At 37.5% G+C, this 21531-nt stretch overlaps 1 long non-coding RNA gene across 1 annotated transcript in view; it reads left to right on the top strand.

The window, feature by feature from the left end:
- Positions 1 to 21531, top strand: part of LOC120324075 — a 49984-nt gene that overhangs the window by 3632 nt on the left and 24821 nt on the right. The window contains exon 2 of the long non-coding RNA XR_005565077.1: positions 1279 to 1343. This is a non-coding gene — a long non-coding RNA (uncharacterized LOC120324075). The remainder of the gene's footprint in view (positions 1 to 1278; positions 1344 to 21531) is intronic.

Here is a 21531-nt window from a genome sequence, read left to right as displayed (position 1 = left end):
GTTTGTACAGTGTCATTTCTAATTACAGTTTTCCACCTCCTTAACATGTTCTGTAGCTTATAAACAGCCCATGTGAGCCAGTTAGAATCAGTTCATCTTTAAGAGAGGATTAAAAGAATCATAGGTATCCTTCCCTGGTGTAAAGGTTCATAGACAAATGCCAAGCTTGTTAAAAAGCAAAGGGGAATTATTATGCATTAATCATGTCTAATAATTTCTTTAAAACTCTTGTGAATGTCAGGAGCCCTTGGTATCCTGTTAATTCACAGACCTGTCTGCCATTATGTTGAACTCCTAGAGACCTGAATGACAGAGTAGAGTTGTCCAGAGGGCAGGAGCTCTGTTCCTCAACAGATAGAGGCGACTAACAAAGCTCTGGAGTCACTCTGCCGGCATTCACCAGGGCTGGGCCAAAGATCCAGGCCTATAAACCTCTGACTGCCTCTAAATTCACTGGAACTCCTGAAATGAGGGGTGACGGTGATAGGAGAGGAAGAGTCAAGACCAACATGGAATTTAAGCTGTGTGAGTGCAACTGGTACTGGCAAAGACTCTTTTTTTTTTTTTTTAGTGAAGTTCTGGGAAGCAATACCGACCCAAGAGATGGTACCCGGGTGCAGTACTGTGCTTGCTTGTGGTGTGGGAAACAGGCAGCCAAATCTGGAGTCTGTGATCTGTGCTGCAGGGACTCCTCACTGAGACAAGCTCCTCTTGTCTCTTCTGAAGTCTGCTAAGGAGATTGAAATTGTTTTTATGGGCCTGAGATTAAGCCCTAAACTTGAGGGAATGTGAAAGCACTGACTTGACAAGTTGTTGACATTTAAAACAAAAATTTTTTCATAATAAAAATATGTAGTAAGTCTCTTGGCATTGTTGCTGCAATAAGCTGGGATGACTGACTGTTCCAAACACTTTCAAAATCAAGTAACTCAAAGAAAGTTCAAGCTGTGTACTCTGTTTTCTATTTCTTTTCATCCTAAATTTCAGGTTTTTTTAAAACAGTGTTTCTGAATAATTCCATTAACCCAAATGCTATGAATGCTTACTGGATAAATTGTAGATGAAGGCAGAATGAAAAGCAGTGAATATTAGCAGGAGAAAGAATCAGTAAAGAAATAAAATGATGGAATTTCTCATTCAGATCAGATAGAAAAGGAAGAATGGGTGTCATTTTTTTTCTGTAGCCAGGAAACAAATGTAATTGAGCTAAATTGATCCTGCAGGAGGGTTTATTTTATTTTATTTTATTTTTTTAATCAAAACCGTCTTTTGTTGCAGGCAATGTGTGCCAGTTACTACAACTGCAAATACGGGGACTGCAATTCCTCCATTAGAACTGCCTGGTGAGCTCTATTCTCCTGGTTAGGTGGGGGGGAAGAAAAAAAGAAAGTAAGAATAGTAGATAGATAGATAGATAGATAATGTACCATAGGCATATCTACATATATTTTAATATATATGTAAAGGAATTCAGATAGCTGAGTTAACTGTAGAATGTTTCCTTTTGGCTTTGGATTTTTTTGATATTTGAGCTCTAAAAGCTCCTAAAAATTGAGCTTCCTTGTCAGCTATTTCATTTCAAGAAACTATAATTTCTCTTAAAAAATATGTAATATATTGTTTCTGAGGCAAAATCCCTGAAATAAATATGATTTTTTTTGTAGTTCAATTACAAACAGAGAGGATCAAGTCTCAGTCAAGTTAAGCGCAAATTCGTAAATTATAGCAGAGTATGACTAATATTTTTTCTGTAGATGGAAATAATTTTTGGATAATAATAATTATGAATAGATGTGTGTTTAATAGCTCTATTAAGGCACTATCAATCCACTCAATTCTTCTCCTATGTAGCGTGTAAGAACTGGTGGCAGATTGCAGTTCAGAAAAAAGAGACAGAGAGCAGTTGATAACTAAAGCCATGGCAGCAGCATTCTAGCACAAAGATGAAAACTGAAGATATGTCAGCTTTGGGTTCTTGGCCAATTCTGATTTCTTATTCACTGAGTTTGGAATTTGAAAGCAGCAGTTGCCAGCTATAAAACAACAGGATGTAAACATCTTCAACAGAGGCCTGAATGTGGGTCTAAACTCTCTGGAACATGAGTGGGAGGAGATAATATCTAAAAATGTCATAAATGACAGCCAACAAAAGTGGTTAGGGCTAGCAGTCTTCTAAGAGGCAGAAACAACTGTAAAAGGTCATAAGCCATTTTCATACAGAGTTTTCCCTCTCTTTTAGGTGTTGTGGCCCTGTTTTTCAACCCCCTACATTGCCAGTTAGTGGAAAAGGGCCTAACAATGATTGTCACTTTATCTAGCATGTAAAGACTTAAAAGCTGCACAGGGTTAAGTTACATGTTCATATAAGAATATACAATTAATACTACAATATCTGGTGAGACAGCTCAGGAACTGCACATTTTCTCTTTGCTATTTCTAGCTCTAAAGCCATTGAACATCAACTCTCTGTTCAGCTTAGTTGCCCATGTTTAAATAAATAAGAGATTTTCAAAAGCACCTGCTTTTCACTATAGGTTATATAAGCATTTTAGGCATTTGCTTTAAGGAGATTTGTGCATTAGGAATCTAAAATTTAAGCATATCCTGGATTCACAGAAATTTTACCTTCTCCAGAATAGGCAACAGCTGATCAGATTTTACAAGAGAAAGAGTTTTAGTCCTAAACTCCTGAAGTGCGAGTGGGAAAAAAGGCAGTTTTTCACTGTCTTGTATAGCTGGATGGAGCTGACATTTTTAGCACTTATTTCAAAGATTTCTCTAAATCTCTGCACTTCATGCCAGCTGCAGACATAACTGAGCAAAGCTGAACAGAGCTGGAAATTATTTCAGTGATGACAATTGCCTTACAATCAAGGCAGTTTTCTTTCAGTTACTTAAATGGCTGCTCCAATTTTACATTTCTGTGAGGATTAGAGCAAATCTTAGGTTTACAATGTGATTCTTACCTAGAACCATCCATTTTGGTTTTCTCTTCCATAGTAAGTACTAGCCCTTTTTCTTTTTGCCTTTGTGCTGTGTCTTTCTCCCAGTCTGTCAGAAGTCTGTAATCATTTTCTCAGATACTGACCTTGAATTACAGATGACCAGAACTGACTGTATCAGTGGGCTTTGTGTGAGTTCATTCCTGCACAAAGCCCACTCATAAGCCATAGGCAAAATGTTCCCCAACCCACTAATTCTGAAGCATTCAACACCCATGAATATAAGAAAGCAACATAAAATTGACTCAAGGGATAAGGAAAATACTTGTTTTCTCTTTCTTAAACTTTCAAAAGTTAAAGTTTTCAAAAAGAAGAGGTTTCAAAAATATCTTGGAATTGGATTTCAGAGGAAAGATGTTACTTTTACAGTCTTGAGTTGCACACACTGTATCACTCTGAAATGACTTGCACAGCATCTGCTGTCCTGGCAGAGGCTGTGAATCAGATGCTTTCAGTCAGGTATATGCTGATAGAAAAACCCACACCTGGAAGAAGACACTCGTGATTTCACAGGGACATTGAAAAAGGTGTTGAACCCTACATAGGTATTAACAAAGTATAATTATCAACTGGACCTGGACCAATGCTCTTTATTCCTAAAAATGCAGCTTGACAAATATTTATTTTAGCTAATTTCAGGATGTCAGTGGGAGTTTCTTATGGTCAACTAAGAAAATGAAATAATAAAAATTTCCATATTGAAAAGCAACGTACTTTTAGATAATGAAAGCAAATTACCACTTCTGCCTGAAGACTTAATCTAGCTGCATTCAGAGTGTAAAAAAATGATAGATATTAAAGACCTCTGGAAAAGGTTCTCTGTTTTGGGGACTGTGAAACAAGTTACAGGAAACTGAAACAAAAAGAATCTTCCTGACAAGAAAAAAAATCACAGCAATATCCAAACAGAATTTACATTCATGAATATGAGTAATTTGTAATTTCAAGAATTCTAAGATTTGAATCAACACGTCCTAGAGAGGTTCAGTTTCTATCTCTGATGTATCTTGGGCATGTCACAGTTTCACTGTTACAGACGTTCAATTTTCTGCATGTATAATTTGTACAGTCACTTTTATTTTATAGATATTTTATTGCAAATGTACAGTCAAATTTCACTTTTTGCAGAGAATCATTTATGGTCATAACTTCTGTTCTTCTTACAGTTTTAACTTCTTGCTTATATTCTTGTCTGAATAATGATGCATTTTGTAGGTCCCAATCTTAGCAAGACTGACCCCTTTTGACTACTCTCAGCCGCCTTGAAGTCCTAAAGATTAAGGAATAAGTAAAAATTGCTTCTATTTTCTGTGAAAGATGAGGCATAGTCTAATTTCCACCAGTAATATAACTTTACATTGTATTTTTGTCTTACATTTAGAATAAGAATTCTATTATGTGCTAGGGTTTCAACATTGCACTGAAATTTTTGTCAGATGGACCAAGCAGCTCCCTCCTACATATCAGCATGATATGCCAAATTGTGCTAAGATTCTGTTTTTAGCCCAATGCTTCAAATTAATTTTCCATTCTTTCATGTTACACCTCAAAATCTGGAGTTCACAGTTAAAATCTTTTCTTTTTGCTTGGAATTTCATTTCAGTTTTTAAATACACTTTGCCATCTACCAGTCCCCTCAAAGAACTTCTTATATTTACTTAATGACAACCCAGCCGTGGGCACAGTTGCACTGCAGTTCCGAGCAACACCCCAGGGGTTTGTGCCACTGAGTCACAACAGAGAATGTCCAGAACACATTGACTGAGGTGTTGTTCGCAACCCAAACAAGTAAGCAAAGTGTAGCATACTGTGCTGCAAACACGTGGTTTGTATTCATTCCACTGTTATTTCCTATTGGAAATTAACTTTAATAGTGAACTTGCCATAACTCCTCTGCTCAGTCTCCTTGTAATTGAGAGCAAGAAATTTTAGCCAGAAACTCTTCAGTCTGAGAAAAGTAAGAGCTTCTGACAGGATTCTTTTCACAAAGTTCATCTTGCTTTAGCACTTATTTCAAACTGTTCTCTGCAATAAGTCCACTTTTCATGTTAATTGCAGCTTGCAGCTCATTATTTTCAGGAGTGTTTAAAAGAGGCTTCTGTTATACAAAAGGGTCATTTTGAAGGAGGTGTCATCTTCTACACTCTCTGTCTCACTAGCCCCAATTATTTCGTTGTCATTCTAATTGGTTTCTACTCAGAGATAGAAAATTTGCTGCTGTTTGATCTTTTGCTTATTTGAGGTTATTCTAGTGTTTCAGATTCTCTAAAAATGCTTGAAAGCATCTAGAGATCAGTAGTGACATTCTGTTCCTGTTCTCTCTGTTGCTGCTCACAGCTGTGCAAAGCACAGGCAATCACCTCCCAGGTTTGGAGACCACTTGTGCCTTCTCCACCATGGCAATAGCTGTCATTTCTCTCCAACCCACTAAAGCTGCGCAGGACTGGATTTTGCCTCTCTCCAGCTGCCTAGATGAGGACATAAGGAGAAAAATCTGTTTACTTTGTTCGGTTGCTACCTAAACTCTGTGTGCAGGATTACAGATGCTGTGCACTTCTGTATTCCCAACCTTCCATGGGTGGCACAACAGGGAAAATGGATGGGCATTTAGTGTCAACAAAGGGAATGAGTTGAGCATGGAGTAGTTCTGTGGCAAACCATTAGCCTTTAGGAATAATATAGAGTCAGAGTAATTTTCCAGGAAAGGATTAAGAGCATGAGACAGGCTCTTTTAAGGCAATCTTCTTTCCTGAGGTATAAGGAAAGATGAGTTTCTTCTTTTTGCTCTTTTCCACTCCTTGTTGCATTTGATTTAAACTTTGGTGATTTTGACACTATTAAATGCATTCCCATCCAGCCACTCATTACCAGTGATAACATTGTACTACAACATTATAATGCTGAATTTTCTAACAGAGAAAACTGCTTAAAACAGTACATCAAATTTCAAAGTTGACTTAAGCAAAAAATGGCCTATGCTCATGGTGAGTTTTTCATGTCTTGAAAGTATGCATGGGCAGCAGAGACGTGAACAGTATAAAATAGAAATGAGAGGAACTATAGAGGTTGATAAAGAGGGAGCTGCAAGATAGTGCTTATTGACAAGGCATTACAGGACTAATTCTTGCAGCCCTCCCATGGACATAAGTGGATCTGGTTGGTAACAGCCAATAATAAATGCTCCTATTAAGGTGGAGTGGGAGGGGACCAGCTGCATGTCTTTTGTGGTGGCACAGTGGTGGTTGCAAAGTTTAGGCTTCAAATATAAATTGGTAAATCTATCTTTAAAATTAGCTATATTATTCTCCATTAAGAAAGAAAATGGGGTCGTGGGGGGAAGGTAAGAAGACAGTTTTTTTAAGAGGAAAATATTCTGGATAACTAATAACAGAATCAGAAGAATCCTGGATCAGGCAAAAGGATGGTGAAATCTGTGGTGGATCCTGTTCTCTTCGAGGGGAAGAAATATCGTGGAAGAAAGGAGGGTGTAGAAGTATCCAATGCTTTTTCTGATCAAAACCGTCCAATCATCCCTCCTTTCTGAATGAGGTAAAAAGGAACTAGAAGGTGAATATATAATCTTGGTCTTACTACCATAAAGACACTTGGGGACTTTAGGCCTTTTTACAGAAACAAGGAGAACAAATTTTGCAAACACAGTCAATCACCAAATGTTTAATGGATTCATAATGTCAAGTGATGCAGAATGAAATGGTAAATCAGACGAACTGGGACTATTTCCCACCCTTGCAGGTGTATGTGAAACACTCATTTTCTCTATTTAAATGCCTGACAGCTACCAAATGGCAGCATATGTTTCCAAACACATTTTCCAAATGATTTCTCAGTCATATATTGTAAAAGTATGTTTTAAACTAGAACAGAGAATTTAAAAAAAAAATTAAGAAATTCCTACTTTCAGAATTGCAAGAGAACTAAGTTGTCAGGAAAGGGCCATTTCATTTGGTACAGTGCTTCTTAATGCTGGATCTTTCAGAGGTCTACTCATGTTTTTGTCACAGATGGTGTGCTTTTTCCTTTGGGAAGTGATGTTATAATGGTGCCAAAGATTTTCTTTTGCCTGACCCAAGCAAAATATAATACCCTTAGAAATGACTAGTTACTCTTTAAAAAGCGTGAAACCTGCTGTTCCTAAAGAGCTAATCTGTGCTGCTTATTAGAACACAGAATACACATTACACATATATATGTAAAACTGTAATGTAAATTTATTGAAAAGGAAAAAAAAAGACATCCAATTCTTTAGCAATGAAATAAGAGATGAAAGCTTGAGAGATAACAGTTTACTTAAGAAGCAATGTATAGTCTTCTAAAATGGGGACTACAAAAAAAATATGTAATTAAGGATATGCTTTCACATGTATTGTAGAAGTCATACTGTCTTGACAAAAGATTATACAGCTTTGAAAGAGGGAGTGTAACTTCTGCTATCACTTACATGCAGGAAATAACTACTGAGATTCACCTTCAACCCAGGATCTTGCTGGATCCACTCCCATGCTCATCACTGAAACCTCCCACGCACCCCCACTACTAATCCCCCTCCACACTGGCAGTAACCCATGTCAGTCTCTGCTTCAGGCATTTTTTAATTGCTTTCCCTTTTCTCCCATTTACACCATCTTAGGTCTCTTTGTAAGGTGATTTAAAATGCGTACATATCCCATCATTAAAAAACAGTTCTCAAGGAACAATACTGGATTAATTTAACATAGTGTATCTTTGGCAATGCAATAATACATCTGATTCCATTTACCTGCACTCCTTGATTCCCTTTACAAAAATTATCCCAAAGTTTAGTTTAGATAGGCAAACTACCTGTGTGTCACGTTTTCTCTTTCTTATATAAAGGTATCTGCTCCTCTTTAGTCAGCTTTTTTATTCAAAATATGTGACTATCGTCTTAGAGCTTTTGATATCTAATGAAGGTTTATTTGTGTTATGTCTCTATGTAAGGAAAATAAGTAAATAAGTAAATAAATCCACCAATTAATCTTCCTCAGTTTAATGTGATAAAGGTTATTTGGTTCTTGTAAAAACAAATATCTTCACTTTCATAGTGAATGAAAGAAACATCAATTTCTCTGGGAAAAAAACACCCTATTTTGATTATTAAATTGCCAGGCTCATAGCCATACTGAGAGTCTTTAAATAGATACTCCTGATTCTGTGTCTTCATTTCCTTTGTCCCGAGCAGTTTTGATCAAATGTCTTAAAATCTGATTGACTTAGGCTTGGCTGAAAACCATTGATTTAATAGTCAACCCTCCGAAGCTCATTACGTACTGCTAGAATTGATCAAGATTTTAGAAAGCTCAGTGAGGTTATCTCAAACAATGTGACTGGGCACAAAAAACAGCTGTTTGCAACAAACCCAACATAAAAGATAAAGATTTGGCTGGCATCATGTTAAACTGCAACAATTCCAATAGGCATTTTCTTATTCACCAGTGCTGCTGGTGTGCAAAATTTAATGAAAATGCTGTACCTTTACTCATATCCCTAACAAGTTCTAGGTAGTCAAGAGCGTTATTAATATTTTTCAAGGGTCTAAAAGTTATTTGATTTAGAATAGGGTACTTACCAGAAAAATGTAATGGTAATGGCACAAAAATGTAGTATCAGCTGCCCTGAAATGGATATCAGGTTTATGTCAAGATGGTTTTTGACCGTACTGCTGAAACTGCAGAAGAAAGCAACTCTGCCTTTTGAATACCACTGCTTTTGAACATCTCTGCTGTGTCCTGCTTTGCTCCATCTAAAGAGACATGAATTCACTTCTGACACTTTCTACAGCTATTCTGTATTAACTTAATCATTATTTGAACTTTTTTTATGGGCAAAGATATGAACTGGAGCCTTCTACCCATTAAGAGAATGCTCTAGTCACCGCATCATGAGATATGCTGAGATTTGTGTCCTTGTCTGCAATTCTTCACAGTCGTTGAATATGTTTCTCATTTCATGCGATTCTTCTGTCTGAGCAGTTAAGTTCTTTCAGTCCCTGCTGCAGGCAATGAGGGGTCTTTCAGTAAACCAGAATGACACCAAGCAAAAGGTGCTAGACCTTTTCATTTCGAGATGGTTCATTTTTCTCAGGCAGATATGGAGTTTTAACCAGGACTCCTGATACCACTGTCCCTAAGTTTTGTCAGCTCCATTCTTGGTGAGACTGCCCCCTTCATTCCTGTCTTCTGTTTAACTATGAGTCACTTGACACTTTCTGTTCACAAAATGCTTGTTTGGAATTTAATTGCAGAAACAACTCTATTCTAGCAAAACAAAAGGATTTTTTTCTCTGCATGTTTTGTTTCACTTCTTGGCCAGTTGTGTGCTGGGGAGCATCAGGCGAAACATCACCAGCCAGTCAAGGAAGAGGATTTTCCTGCTCCACTCTGCACTGGAGTGGCCTTGAATAGTGTGGTAGTTTTGGCACCATAACATAAAAAAGACATTAAGCTGTTAGAGAGTATCCAAAGGAGGGCAACAAAGATGGGGAAGGGTCTGGAGGGGAAGCCTTACGAGGAGTGTCAGAGGTCACTTTGTTTGTTCATCCTGGAGAAGAGGAGACTGAGGGGAAACCTCATTGTGGCCTTCAACATCCTCACAAGTGGAAGCAGAGGGGCAGGTACTAATTCCTCCACTCTCGTGACCAGTGATATGATTCAAGGAAACAGTATGAAGCTGAGTCAGGAGAGGTTTAGGTTGGATAGCAGGAAAAGGTTTTTCAGCCGGAGGATGGTTGATCACTGGAACAGTCTTCCCAGGGAAGTGGTCACAGCATCAAGCCTGATTTCAAGAAGCATTTAGGCAACTCTCTCAGGCACATGCTGTGACTCTTGGGGTGTTCTGTGTGGGGCCAGGAATGGGACTTGATGACCCTTGTGTGTCCCTAGCTTAGGATATTCTGTGATTCTGTGACTCTGTGATTGGCTGCCTGATGGCTCCTAACCAACCAACCCCAAAACCAGCTAACATTGTTTCTGCAGTCTTTGCCGTAACCATTTCTCCCACCTCATTTTCTTAAAAGTATACCAGCTACTGTACTGAGTGATTAAGTAACTCGGTAATTTGAGCATCCAATTCAGCTCTGAATTTTATTTTTCTGGATTCAAATTATGCTTGAATTTTGCATATTTTCTATACAAAACTTCTCTTAGGTACAGTTTTTCATCTCCATCTATGCATATGTCTAAGCATACTTTCACATTATATTAGAACAGCCGTTTCTCTGAACCTAGCAGATGCTGTAATGTGGCTACAGGCTTCCTCCTCTTACCCAGCTCATTTGAGCTTGTTATCTCTTTCTTTAAATTACTACTCTATATCTCTCTCACACTTCACAAGCAGTTTCAGAAACTGCCTTTCCAAGCCATCTCTGTCACACCCATCATCTTCTAATCATGATTAGAAAGTGGAATCTTGCCTCTGGTCAGTCTGCGGTGTCAGGCTCCTTTGCCCATGTTTTACATTTGCAGACAGGTGTCATCAGACTTTTTATCACTTTCACAGCTGGGAGGATCAATCTATAAGCATCAACAGAGCCAGTTACCTTCAGATATGTGGTTGAAAAAATATCCAGTACTGTGCTGCCTACAAAAATACACAATGGTAAGAGGCTGCTATGCCTTCTGATATTATCTCATTGTTTCTTTGTGCTCCTCATATGTGCCTCTGCTTGCTGAGAAATGTCACCTCTTTAAAACAGGCACCATCCCCTTGCATTCTGCAACAACTGAAGTGCTGTTTGACAGTAACTCTGTGATTATACAAATAATAATACATGAGTCCGTATTTCTTAAAGACATTCCAAATCTCCCTCTGTCGTTATGTTGAACTGCAGCAGATTGCAGTGTGCTTCCCTACCACCAGGTATTGGTGGTTGTGCTGGCATATGAGTAAAATGCTATTTATTAGTCTCTGTCGCACTCAGGGATCTAACAATGGAATACTATCCAGGCAATTATTTTAATTGGAGATAATCTCTTGGGAAATGGATGGATGAATGAATCAATTCCAGTTAATTGGAATAATGACATTATTTATGCTGGCCACCTTTTTTTACTACCATCTGTAGGAAGATTTCCAACTGCAAGGCCAAATTCTTCCATGACACAGACCCACTGAGGCTACTGCAATCAAAGCAGGAATGAATGTGGTGCATTGTAAGTATGGAATAAATTCCCTCACTTACTTATTTTGGAGAAACCATGTGTGCATCTGACCTGGGAATACTACAAATTACTCTCTTTATTCCACTGCTGCTATCCTGTCATTAGTACTGTTGCAACAGGAGGTGTTCTTGGCACTTGTTCTAGCAGAAATGTATAACTTTTGTTTTGTTTACATACTTATGCAGCTCATTACTATGTGAAAAACAATCTACAGCTTAGCATTTGTTAATGGGATATGGAACAAGGAAACAGCAGATGGAGTATTGGGATACTGGATGCATAATGAGTTTGATCCTGAAAGTCCTTGCATGATTTTTCAACTCAAGATGGTTGCTAAATTCCACTGCAAAGCTGAGCAGAAACGATGCCTGTGTTCAAGCATGAAGACATGTTTTTTGACACTAAACAGACACAGGGGTCAGGTACTCTACACCTGATCACCTCTTAAAGGGAAGCAAAAGGCACAATTTCTCTTGTGATTAATTCTGTCATTTATTTTACTGTTCAGAGAGGAGCGCTGAAAATAGGATGGTGTTGTGGTTTGACCTCAGCTTAAACAAGCCCCACAGAGCCATTCATTCCCTTCCCCTGCATCAGGATGGGGAGAGAATTGGAACAGCAAAATGGAAGGAAACTCGTGGTTTGAGATAAAGACTGTTTAATTAAGGAAAAGCTGCTCATGCAAGCAAAGCAAAACAAGGAATGCATTCACCACTTTCCATGGAGAGGCAGGAGTTCAGCCATTCCAAGGAAAGCAGGGCTCCGTCACACCTAACGGTGACTTATGAAAACAAATGCCATCACTCTGAACATCACACTGGTTTATATACTGAGCATGATGCCATATGGTAAGGAATATTGCTTTGGTCAGTTGGAGTCAGCTGTCCCAGCTGTGTTCCCTTCCAACTTCTTGTGCTCCCCCAGCCTACTCATCAGTGGAGTGAAGCTGAAAAGTCCTTGATTTAGTGTAAGCACTGTTTAGAAACAACTGAAACTTCAGTGTGTTATAATTATTCTCATCTTAAATCCAAAACACAGCACTATACCAGATACTAGGAAGAAAATTATCCCAACAAAAACCAGGACAGATATTTCAATTCCCTGCAAGTGATTGAAGATAAATTTTGCTGCGATCTTGTCCTACCTATTTCTGTCCTCAGCTGAAGAGAAATATAGTTCTGAATGTTATCTTCTGCTCACCTGTACGTCTAATGCAGGCTGGTGCCCAGGAGGTTCACCAATCTGAGAACAAGTAAGCAGGGCTATAAACACTTGACAGTCTTAGTATCTTTATTACTGTATCCTAAATAGCTGCAACAGAGTTTTCTGCAAATACTGCATGAGATAAACATGATGGAGAAGAAATCTTCCATTTTTCAACAACAAGTGAAAGTACTGCTCCTGCAAACTGTGATTTTTTGGGATGGGTGAAAAAAGGTTGGTAAATGTTAGGACAGGCATCAAACCTGGAATTTCTCACAGGCTTTGGCTCCTTCATTTCAGGAGCCCATTGAATTCAAGCATGATGTCTTGTGTGACCACAAAGGGGAAAGAATTGCTTGCAAACAGTCAGTGCCTTGAGGTTCTCTAATATTTGCACTAGACTGAATTCAGTTCTCCTGCCTCCCTCAGAGACATTTCCGCAAGGAAACATCTGTGACCCACAGCATGAGTAGATCTGGATGGAGATAATGTTTTAAGATAAATGGGACCCAACATGCTGCTGTGCATGTGACTTTTGTTTTCAGGTTGACACTGATCCTCCATCCAGCAGGGCACAGTGACAGGGCACTGTCAGAGCCACCCGAGTCACTGCATGCAGGCCCTAACCCCTGTGCTAACAAACAAATAGCAGCTACCTCAGGGGGACCACACAACATCACCCCACGTATCTGCAGATGCTGTGGGCCAGGAAATACTTCCTGACACCTTCCAAAAGACAATGGCATGCCACAGGAAGAAAATAGGAGGAAGTGAAAACATTATCTGCCTACCAGATTCCTGGACCTTTGTCAATAAAATTCCCAGACAAAGATAACGATCCAGGCTACAAAAAAAGTAAATTCTGCCTCTGCTGAAATTCTTCCTAATTAGGAAAGAAAATCCTCTGGACCCTATATCTGATAATTAGTTTAACACATTGAGCTGGGTAAGTAGCTGAACACCTGTAGGTATTTAATGTCACTAAGATTTAAGTAGTATTAAGATTTAAGTAGTATTAAGTCCTACAAATGCTTATAATTTTGAAAGTATTTAAAATTACTGAAGTATTTAATTATAAAGGGTCAGTATATCTCATCTTTAGCTTTGCTTCACCAAACTATACAAACCAAAGTCATTCAGTGTCTCATAGTACATTTCCAAAATCACTTTAGCACTCTGTATCTTTTTTCAGTTTTACTTCATTTCAGTGTTGGTGACTAGAAAAGTCTGAACTATTGAAAATGAATTTTCACCAATATTTTCTATAGCAGTACTAATAATTTCCTGGTTTTGCTAAAAAATTACCTTAAAGAAGTAAAACTACAATTTTACCACTGACTTCAATGAGGTCAGGATTTCACTCCCACATTCATTAAAAACCCCCTTTTTTTCCCTACCTATGATATAAGAAGCACATCCTAAGGCTTTCTCCTAGGAACGTCTTATTCCAACAAGTGTAATGAGTCATGAACCCAGCCAGTAGGGGTTTAGGAAGGGCAGGTCCTGTCTGACCAACCTTTTATGATCAGGTGACCCACCTGGTGGATGAGGAGAAGGCTGTGGATGTGGTCTATCTGGACTTCAGCAAAGCCTTTGACACCATCTCCCACAGCATTCTCCTGGAAGAGCTGGCAGCCCATGGCTTGGACAGGGACACTCTGTGCTGGGTTAGGAACTGGCTGGAGGGCCGGGCCCAGAGAGTGGTGGTGAACAGTGCTGCATCCAGGTGGTGGCTGGTCACTACTGGTGTCCCCCAGGGATCAGTGTTGGGTCCAGTCCTGTTTAATATCTTTATTGATGATTTAGATGGGGGATTGAGTCCACCATCAGAAAATTTGCAGATGACACTAAACTGGGGGGAGTGTTGATCAGCTGGAAGACAGAGGGCTCTGCAGAGGGACCTGGACAGGCTGGAGAGTTGATCTGATTCCAACGGGATGAGGTCCAACAAGGCCAAGTGCCGGGTCCTGCACTTTGGCCACAACAACCCCCTGCAGGCTGGGCACAGAGTGGCTGGAGAGCAACCAGGCAGAAAGGGACCTGGGAGTTTGGATTGACAGGAAGGTGAACATGAGCCAGCAGTGTGCCCAGGTGGCCAAGAAGGCCAATGGCATCCTGGCCTGGATCAGGAACAGTGTGGCCAGCAGGACCAGAGAAGTGATTCTTCCCCTGTACTCAGCACTGGTGAGGCCACACCTGGAGTGCTGTGTCCAGTTTTGGGCCCCTCAGTTCAGGAAGGATATTGAGGTGCTGAAGCGGGTCCAGAGAAGAGCAATGAGGTGGTGAAGGCACTCGAGCACAAGTCCTGTGAGGAGAGGCTGAGGGAGCTGGGATTGTTCAGCCTGGAGAAGAGGAGGCTCAGGGGAGACCTCATCACTCTCTACAACTCCCTGAAAGGAGGTTGTAGCCAAGTGGGGGTTGGTCTCTTCTCCCAGGCAGCTATCAGTAAGATAAGAGGGCATGGTGTTAAGCTGTGCCAGGAGAGGTTTAGTTTAGATATTAGGAAGAAATACTTTGAATAGAAGGTTATCAGGTATTGGAATGGGCTGCCCAGGGAAGTGGTGGATTCTCTGTCTCTGGAGGTTTTTAAGATGAGACTGGATGTGGCACTTAGTGCCATGGTCTGGTAACCACAGCGGTAGTGGATCAAGGGTTGAACTTGATGATCTCAGAGGTCCCTTCCAACCCGGCTGATTCTATGATTCTATGGTTCAGATACAACAACTAAACAGAAAACTGAATACCTGCATCTTGAAATACATTTCCACTAGCTTTTCCTCCTGTCAGCTTATCAGTTTTGATGAAGCAAACATGTACCCTCAAATAAAAAAAATTATTATAGAAAAATTTGATCCAAATAAAACATACAAAAATTTTTAATCATAAATACATATTTCAAGCACTATTCTGGGATTGAGGAACTAAATCATGAGTAAAAGTGTTTATATAAGCCACTCACATTCTGATACTCCACAAAATATAATTTTTCTTCTGAATGCAGAGGAATGAATGAGTTAAAGTCATTTCATGCTAAAGAAGACACTATTTTTTTAGATTTTAGATCTAGAAATAATTCTAAAATATGAATAAAGACCAAACTCACAAAACAGAATCTCAACTATACAGACCTTTCAAGTTTCCTCAGGTATTACTGGAATATTGTGAAATTTGTGTGAAATGTTTGTACGTCTGTTTGTTTGTTTATTTCCCCTTTATGTAGTTTACACAGTTTTAAGTTTTATTTAGGAAATGAGCATTTGACTTCTAGCAAAATGAATTCCTAAAGAAGGGAGATGCTTTTGCTGTGCACTCCATCAGCTGCACAAGTAACCACAGACCCCATGGAAGGGCTGCAAGGTGCAACTCGGCCACTGTGCCCTGTCTCCATGGGAACATTTCAGCAGATGTGGTACCCACTGGCGACCGAACAAAGATTTTCCTATTCTTCTGCAGAAGAGGCAAAATGTAATCTGCAGTGAATACAGTATCTTTCCTTGACCCTGAATCTGTAAGCATTGACAGGCCAGAGACATCACATCTTCCTTTTCTTTTATTTTTTTTTCCCCGCGGAAAAAAAAAACGTAAATGGGGAAGAGGGGAAGAAATGAGATGTGTAGTATTTTAACAATAAAAAATCTATTTAGAGCAAGATGCAAAATTTGGAAGTCAAATTCAAAAACAGTTTTTTACAGAAATGAAGCACTCAAATCAGACACTCATAGTTCAGAGAAAGGTGTTTCAAATCGCAATGGTGTGCTTGCTGGATTTATATTATAAGATAAAGAAATAAGAATAGTGAAGATATCATTGTATGAAAGAACAATAACCTCCATTTCCATTTCAGCTACTTTGAGCTGAGTTTTATAGCCTAGAGAAGGTCTTTTTGCAATCTTAAAGTGACAGGAGTGGTTAGTGCTTTGGAACATAGTGTTCTGTTGGAGACAGCATAGAGTAGGGAAAAACAATCTATATGAGATCTGGAAAAATATAGAGAGAAAGAGACCAACCAAAAGAATCTTGTCTTCTGTTCCAAGTTAGAAAAAGAAGTAAAACTTAAAACATACTTACTTTAACCTTCGGTGAAACTCCTTCAGGGACTAGCAAGTTTAAATGAGATAAAACTGATTAATAGCCAGGATTTTCTGTGCATTCCTCTCAGTGCCCAGTTCTGGTCACATGGGATGGAGCATTAATTCTCCTTTTTCCCTGTATCTTCTAATCATACATGAAAAGCTTATGCAATCACAAGAGGAATTCAAAACTTACACTGATAAGTCAGATGGGGTAAATATCTCTACGTTGTTTTCAGTTTCTGAGTAGCCTTTGAATAGGGAATGGCGAAAAAAATCTTTTCAGCCGTCTCATCCTTTAGTATAGGAAGGATATCAACATCATCTGTATTCTGACAGAGATGCCAGTAGTATGCCTACTTTATGTTTTCACTACACAAAATAAACCTTGCTAAGTAGCAAGGACAAACCATTAGTGTGATTACTACTAATAGTCTGCAACCTCTGCATATAAAAAACCTTCTGTAATTAGATTTGTCAAGCATGACAGAACATGTTTTATTTATTTTTAGAAATAATTATCACACTGATATTGTCAGCTTTGTTTACCACAACATTGGTATTTTAACAATTTATGATGATTATGGTTTCTTCTAATTAGAATGGAGATTTTGTTTAGTTTTCTGCTCGAATAATTTAGAGCAAAAGCTGATGTAATTCCAGCTGATGTTAAACTTAAAATTGTAGTGCTGATATTCTTTCTGAAGAACTCCTGTTTTGTTCTTTTTTCTTAGGAGATCAGAATAATTTCAGACTCCCAGAACTAAATGATTATAATGGATATGTGATAACCAAAGCTGTGTGTTCTTGTGCTGCCTCCTGGGCAGGCAGGAGCCAGCTCAGAGTTACACTGGTGGTGGTGCTGGTGCTACAACTTGAACTGTCAAGTCCTGTTGAAGGCCTCTTAGCTGCAAATTAGTGCCACAGATGCTGTGACTTTGCATCAAACCTGTGTTCTATGTCATTTAGGATTTATGAGCATCTGCTTGCAGATGTGAAAGGAGCTGTGTACAAGAGCAGAGTCAGCTGTTCACACACCTACGCAAGAAAAGGAAACACTTTAAAATTCAAATTCAAAACATGTTTTCTTAGTATGCCCCACCTTAAAATCCTTTAGTGTTTTGGCTAAGGTGACAATGTGGTGAGAATGCTTACATTCATCTGTTAAGAAAAATTTGTGATAATATTCAGCTTTTTAATGTGAAAAGATGCAACTCTTTCATAAAATACTTCCAGGTGTGTTTAGTACTATCTCTGTTAGGAAGGCATTTCCTTCAAGAATTACTTTGTTGTGGTTCCTGACCTCATGGTGGCTTTGTTACTACCTTCATGACCCAGAAAATACATTGCATTAACTCCCTTGACCAAGCAAGATGGTCTGTAGTTTCTACCTTCTAGAGACTATGAAAGACAGAAATTAATTTTAAAAACTGCTGCTTAAAGCAATCTTGCAAGCAATGGCTGTGATATGTAATACTTCTTTCTAAGAGTAGGATAATAATTTTCATTAATATTGCATGAATTTTCCTTTTTGTGCCTACACAACAGTTATGAATAATTTGTTCCTTTGTAATCTCACCCCAAATTTGGTTTAATTCTTAAAAGTGTTATGTCTGTTGCTATCACTATATGAATAATTGTAGATCCTTATATTTTGTTGCAATCTAATTGAGAGAAAGTGAGAAAAAAAAAAAAAGGAGTCTCCTGCTCTCACTTTTGGAGAGAAAACTAAAATATTTTGGTTTATTTTTGAATTGGAAAATTGTCTTCAAGGCATTTAAAATACTGTAAAAAGGAGACATACTTGCAAAATATATATTCAGAGGAAGAAGGGAAAAAAAATTTGAAGTTCTTTAATATTCCATGGTTAGTATTGAAATTTGAAAATTCATTTCTTACTAGTATTCCAGATAGTTTATTACAGACAGAAGAAAACTTTTCTTTCCAAAACTGTGTGTATACCAAAAATTGAGACTTTCTCTTTTAATGAGCAGTAATATTTTGAAAAAAAACCAGACATAATTTTTTTGTTTATTTTTGGAAAACCAAAGTCTTTTTGCATTTACATTTTGATATTTTCTCTTTTTTTTTTCTACAATAGAATGGGAAAAAAAGCAAGACAAAGTGAGGAAAGAGAAAAAAGTTGAAAGCAAAGTGGAATTAAAAATCGAAATTATGGAAAATTTAAGTTCTTTTGAAACTTTTTTATGCTACTGAATTTTATTTTGCAAATTAAATTAGTTTGAAAAAACTGCTTGATGTCTTGTTTCCAAATAAGTTAATTTTGATAGAAATACCTTTTTATAGAAATCTTTTGAAATCTATATTGTTTGGTAATTTTTAATTCTTCTGGAGTTTATCATAACCTGATATAAGGAGAAAATAATTTAAGTAGAATTAAAAATCATTGAGCAACTTCTTTTACATATAAAAAGCTTATTCATATCCATTTATAACTCAACAGTTATTGAACCATTAAAGTAGAAATGTCCTTTCTATAGGCCATAGAATGTGTTCATTAGTTAGAATTTACATGAAACCAGTTAACTCATTACTGTTCACTGACAATATTTTTTTTAAATTGTTATTTTTTTATTTAGCCTAAAAGGTATGCATTTTCTTGAGAGTCAAATAGTCATTTAGAGAACAGGAGACATTTTACATACTATTCTTCTAAACAAAGACAATCATCAAAAGACAGTATGGTACTTAAATATTTAACTTCTGTTTCTTATTAAAAAAACCAAACAACAATAAAACCAAAATCTTTAAAATAATAAGTAAACTTAAGCATATGTAAAAAGCATCTGCTGTGTTACAGGGTGAACAGTAAGAAGTACAGACTTGAACTTCCCTAGGTCACAGTGATTTTTCAAAGTTCATATTTTAACTTTCCAACATACAGAAGAAAATAACTGCCTTCAGGCTCAGGTTGTTTCACAAAATTAACGTGCACTTTCCCAAGTTTACCTAAAACCTTACAGAGGCAAGAGTTGTGGAATATGAATTTTCTAAGATTTTTTAAAAATAAACCACAAAAAATTGTTACCTGTAGGTTTCTCTGTGAGCTTATTTCTTATCTTGTTTTGCCAACAGCTAGAACAAGTAGCATTTCTGTGATTATACACTGTAATTCCCAGTCTTCCTCTATGTGCTTCACCCCATCTCCATCCTTACTGAATTCTTTAGGAGTCTTTCATGAATGCAGGATAAGATTCTTATATTTGAGAGTCTATTCCCAAAGTATTCAAAACCAGAAACCAAAACCCTCTTCTTCACGCTATGAAATCCATTTTTATGTTACTTAGATAATCACTCACATGCCTGTAGCATTCCTACTCTATTTCAGATCAAGACAGAAAAATATTTAAAGGCATTTTTTTTTCTAAAGGATTTCATACTGAAGTGATTCTTCTTCTGGGGGAATGCTCTGATATTTTCCCAGGATATCTATGTGGTATTGATTAGAAAGCTAAAATTCTGTTCAATGCCCAATGTATTAAATACTTACTGGATTCCAATGTTTATCCCTATGTGACAGGTATAAACAGATAATAACTTATATTTATCTGAGATGAACAGACATCAAAGATATGAAGGTCCTTGGAGGGGCAGAGAAAGCTGTTTTCTGGACCCTCAATGTAGATGAAGCTATGAGTTTGTTGTCCTGTGAATAAGTTTAACCATCGACAACGAACGCTGCTATTGTTTTTTGATTTGCCTTGACTCTTTATGACACACTTTTTTCATATACAAGCTTTCTGCATATACAAGTTTAACTGACTGATTATAATGTCACCATTAATTTATAGGGGATTATCACAGAGCTCTGAGAAGGATGATTTGGAAAAGATATACGAGGCATTACTGGCTTGTGGGAAGCTAGAACTACATATGATACTTTGAAAAATGTTGAAGTAGGTTTAAAGCCTTTTTCTAAAAATGTATCAAACAGAAAATATTTAATTTATGCATTATGTTTCAAAGATGCTGTACTTGAGATGTGAGACAAATGCTAGTCTAGATTCAAGTAACCCTGCAGAACTCTATAGACTTCCAGAACACCTTGACTACATATCTTAGGCTTCTACAGGGTTTTCAAGGTTTATCTTCTACAATTATAACATCACAGAAAACCTCAGTGTTCAAATATTATTTTCTCCTTTTTTTTTTTTTAATTGGCAGACAAATATAATCATATTCCCTGGCTTTAAAAGTTTTTCAGTCTATAGTTCTTTTGAAGTACACTGAAATTTAATTTCCTCTTCCATTTCCTATTTTAGAATTTACTTTGAAATGAAGCTTTATACGTTTTATCTTTTCATTTGCATCCTGAGCTGAAGTAATTTTAGGCAGAACTGAGCACTATCCTAAAATAAACAAGTGTTCTTCTGTAGATCTTTTGTTCTCTGCATCTTTATTTCACTGAATCTGGAAACAACTATGTGTGAATGAGACACAGTCCAATGAACTTGTACTTTTCAGTAGTTAGAATTAAAAAGAAAGAAAAATTACTATTAAAGTCTTTAGTTCAGAACTGAGACTGAGACATACACTGCAATAAGCAAAGACTCTTTTCTCAATTTTTTGTAGAGTCTTTGCTCTGTTGATTAACTTTACGAATACGTTGGTTAAATCCCAGAATTATCTTATGGAAATTCTTTCTCGGCATTATTCATACCTGTTATCTGAGCAGTTATTTCTGTTTTTTCCTCTTCTGACCAATTAAGAATTTGCAGTTGATCTGATCCTGGATTGTCTAATTTAACCTTTATCAAATGGAGCCACCTTCAGGAAGGCCTGCAGATCTGAGAATATTTGTCATTCCACATCTCCTGTTGTGAAAAACATTCAGAAACTTGAGACAAAAAAACCAATGAGACATGGTTGCTAATCCATAACCATGTTTCATATATCATAACTCTGTGTTTATCTTCATGAGAGTAATTTTAAATTCAAATTCCAAGCACTTTCTTATTCCTTATGCAGGATTTACTTGTACAAGCATAAATATAAATTCTTAAAGAAAATTGGATGTAATACCAGATTTACCCAATAGAA

Source organism: Pipra filicauda, unplaced genomic scaffold (genome assembly GCF_003945595.2).
Source record: "Pipra filicauda isolate LSUMZ 115617 unplaced genomic scaffold, ASM394559v2 scaffold412_size1447426_pilon, whole genome shotgun sequence".
NCBI classification, from domain to species: domain Eukaryota; kingdom Metazoa; phylum Chordata; class Aves; order Passeriformes; family Pipridae; genus Pipra; species Pipra filicauda.
The sequence above is the reverse complement of the archived record's forward strand: the minus strand, read 5'-3'. Positions and strand labels throughout refer to the sequence as shown.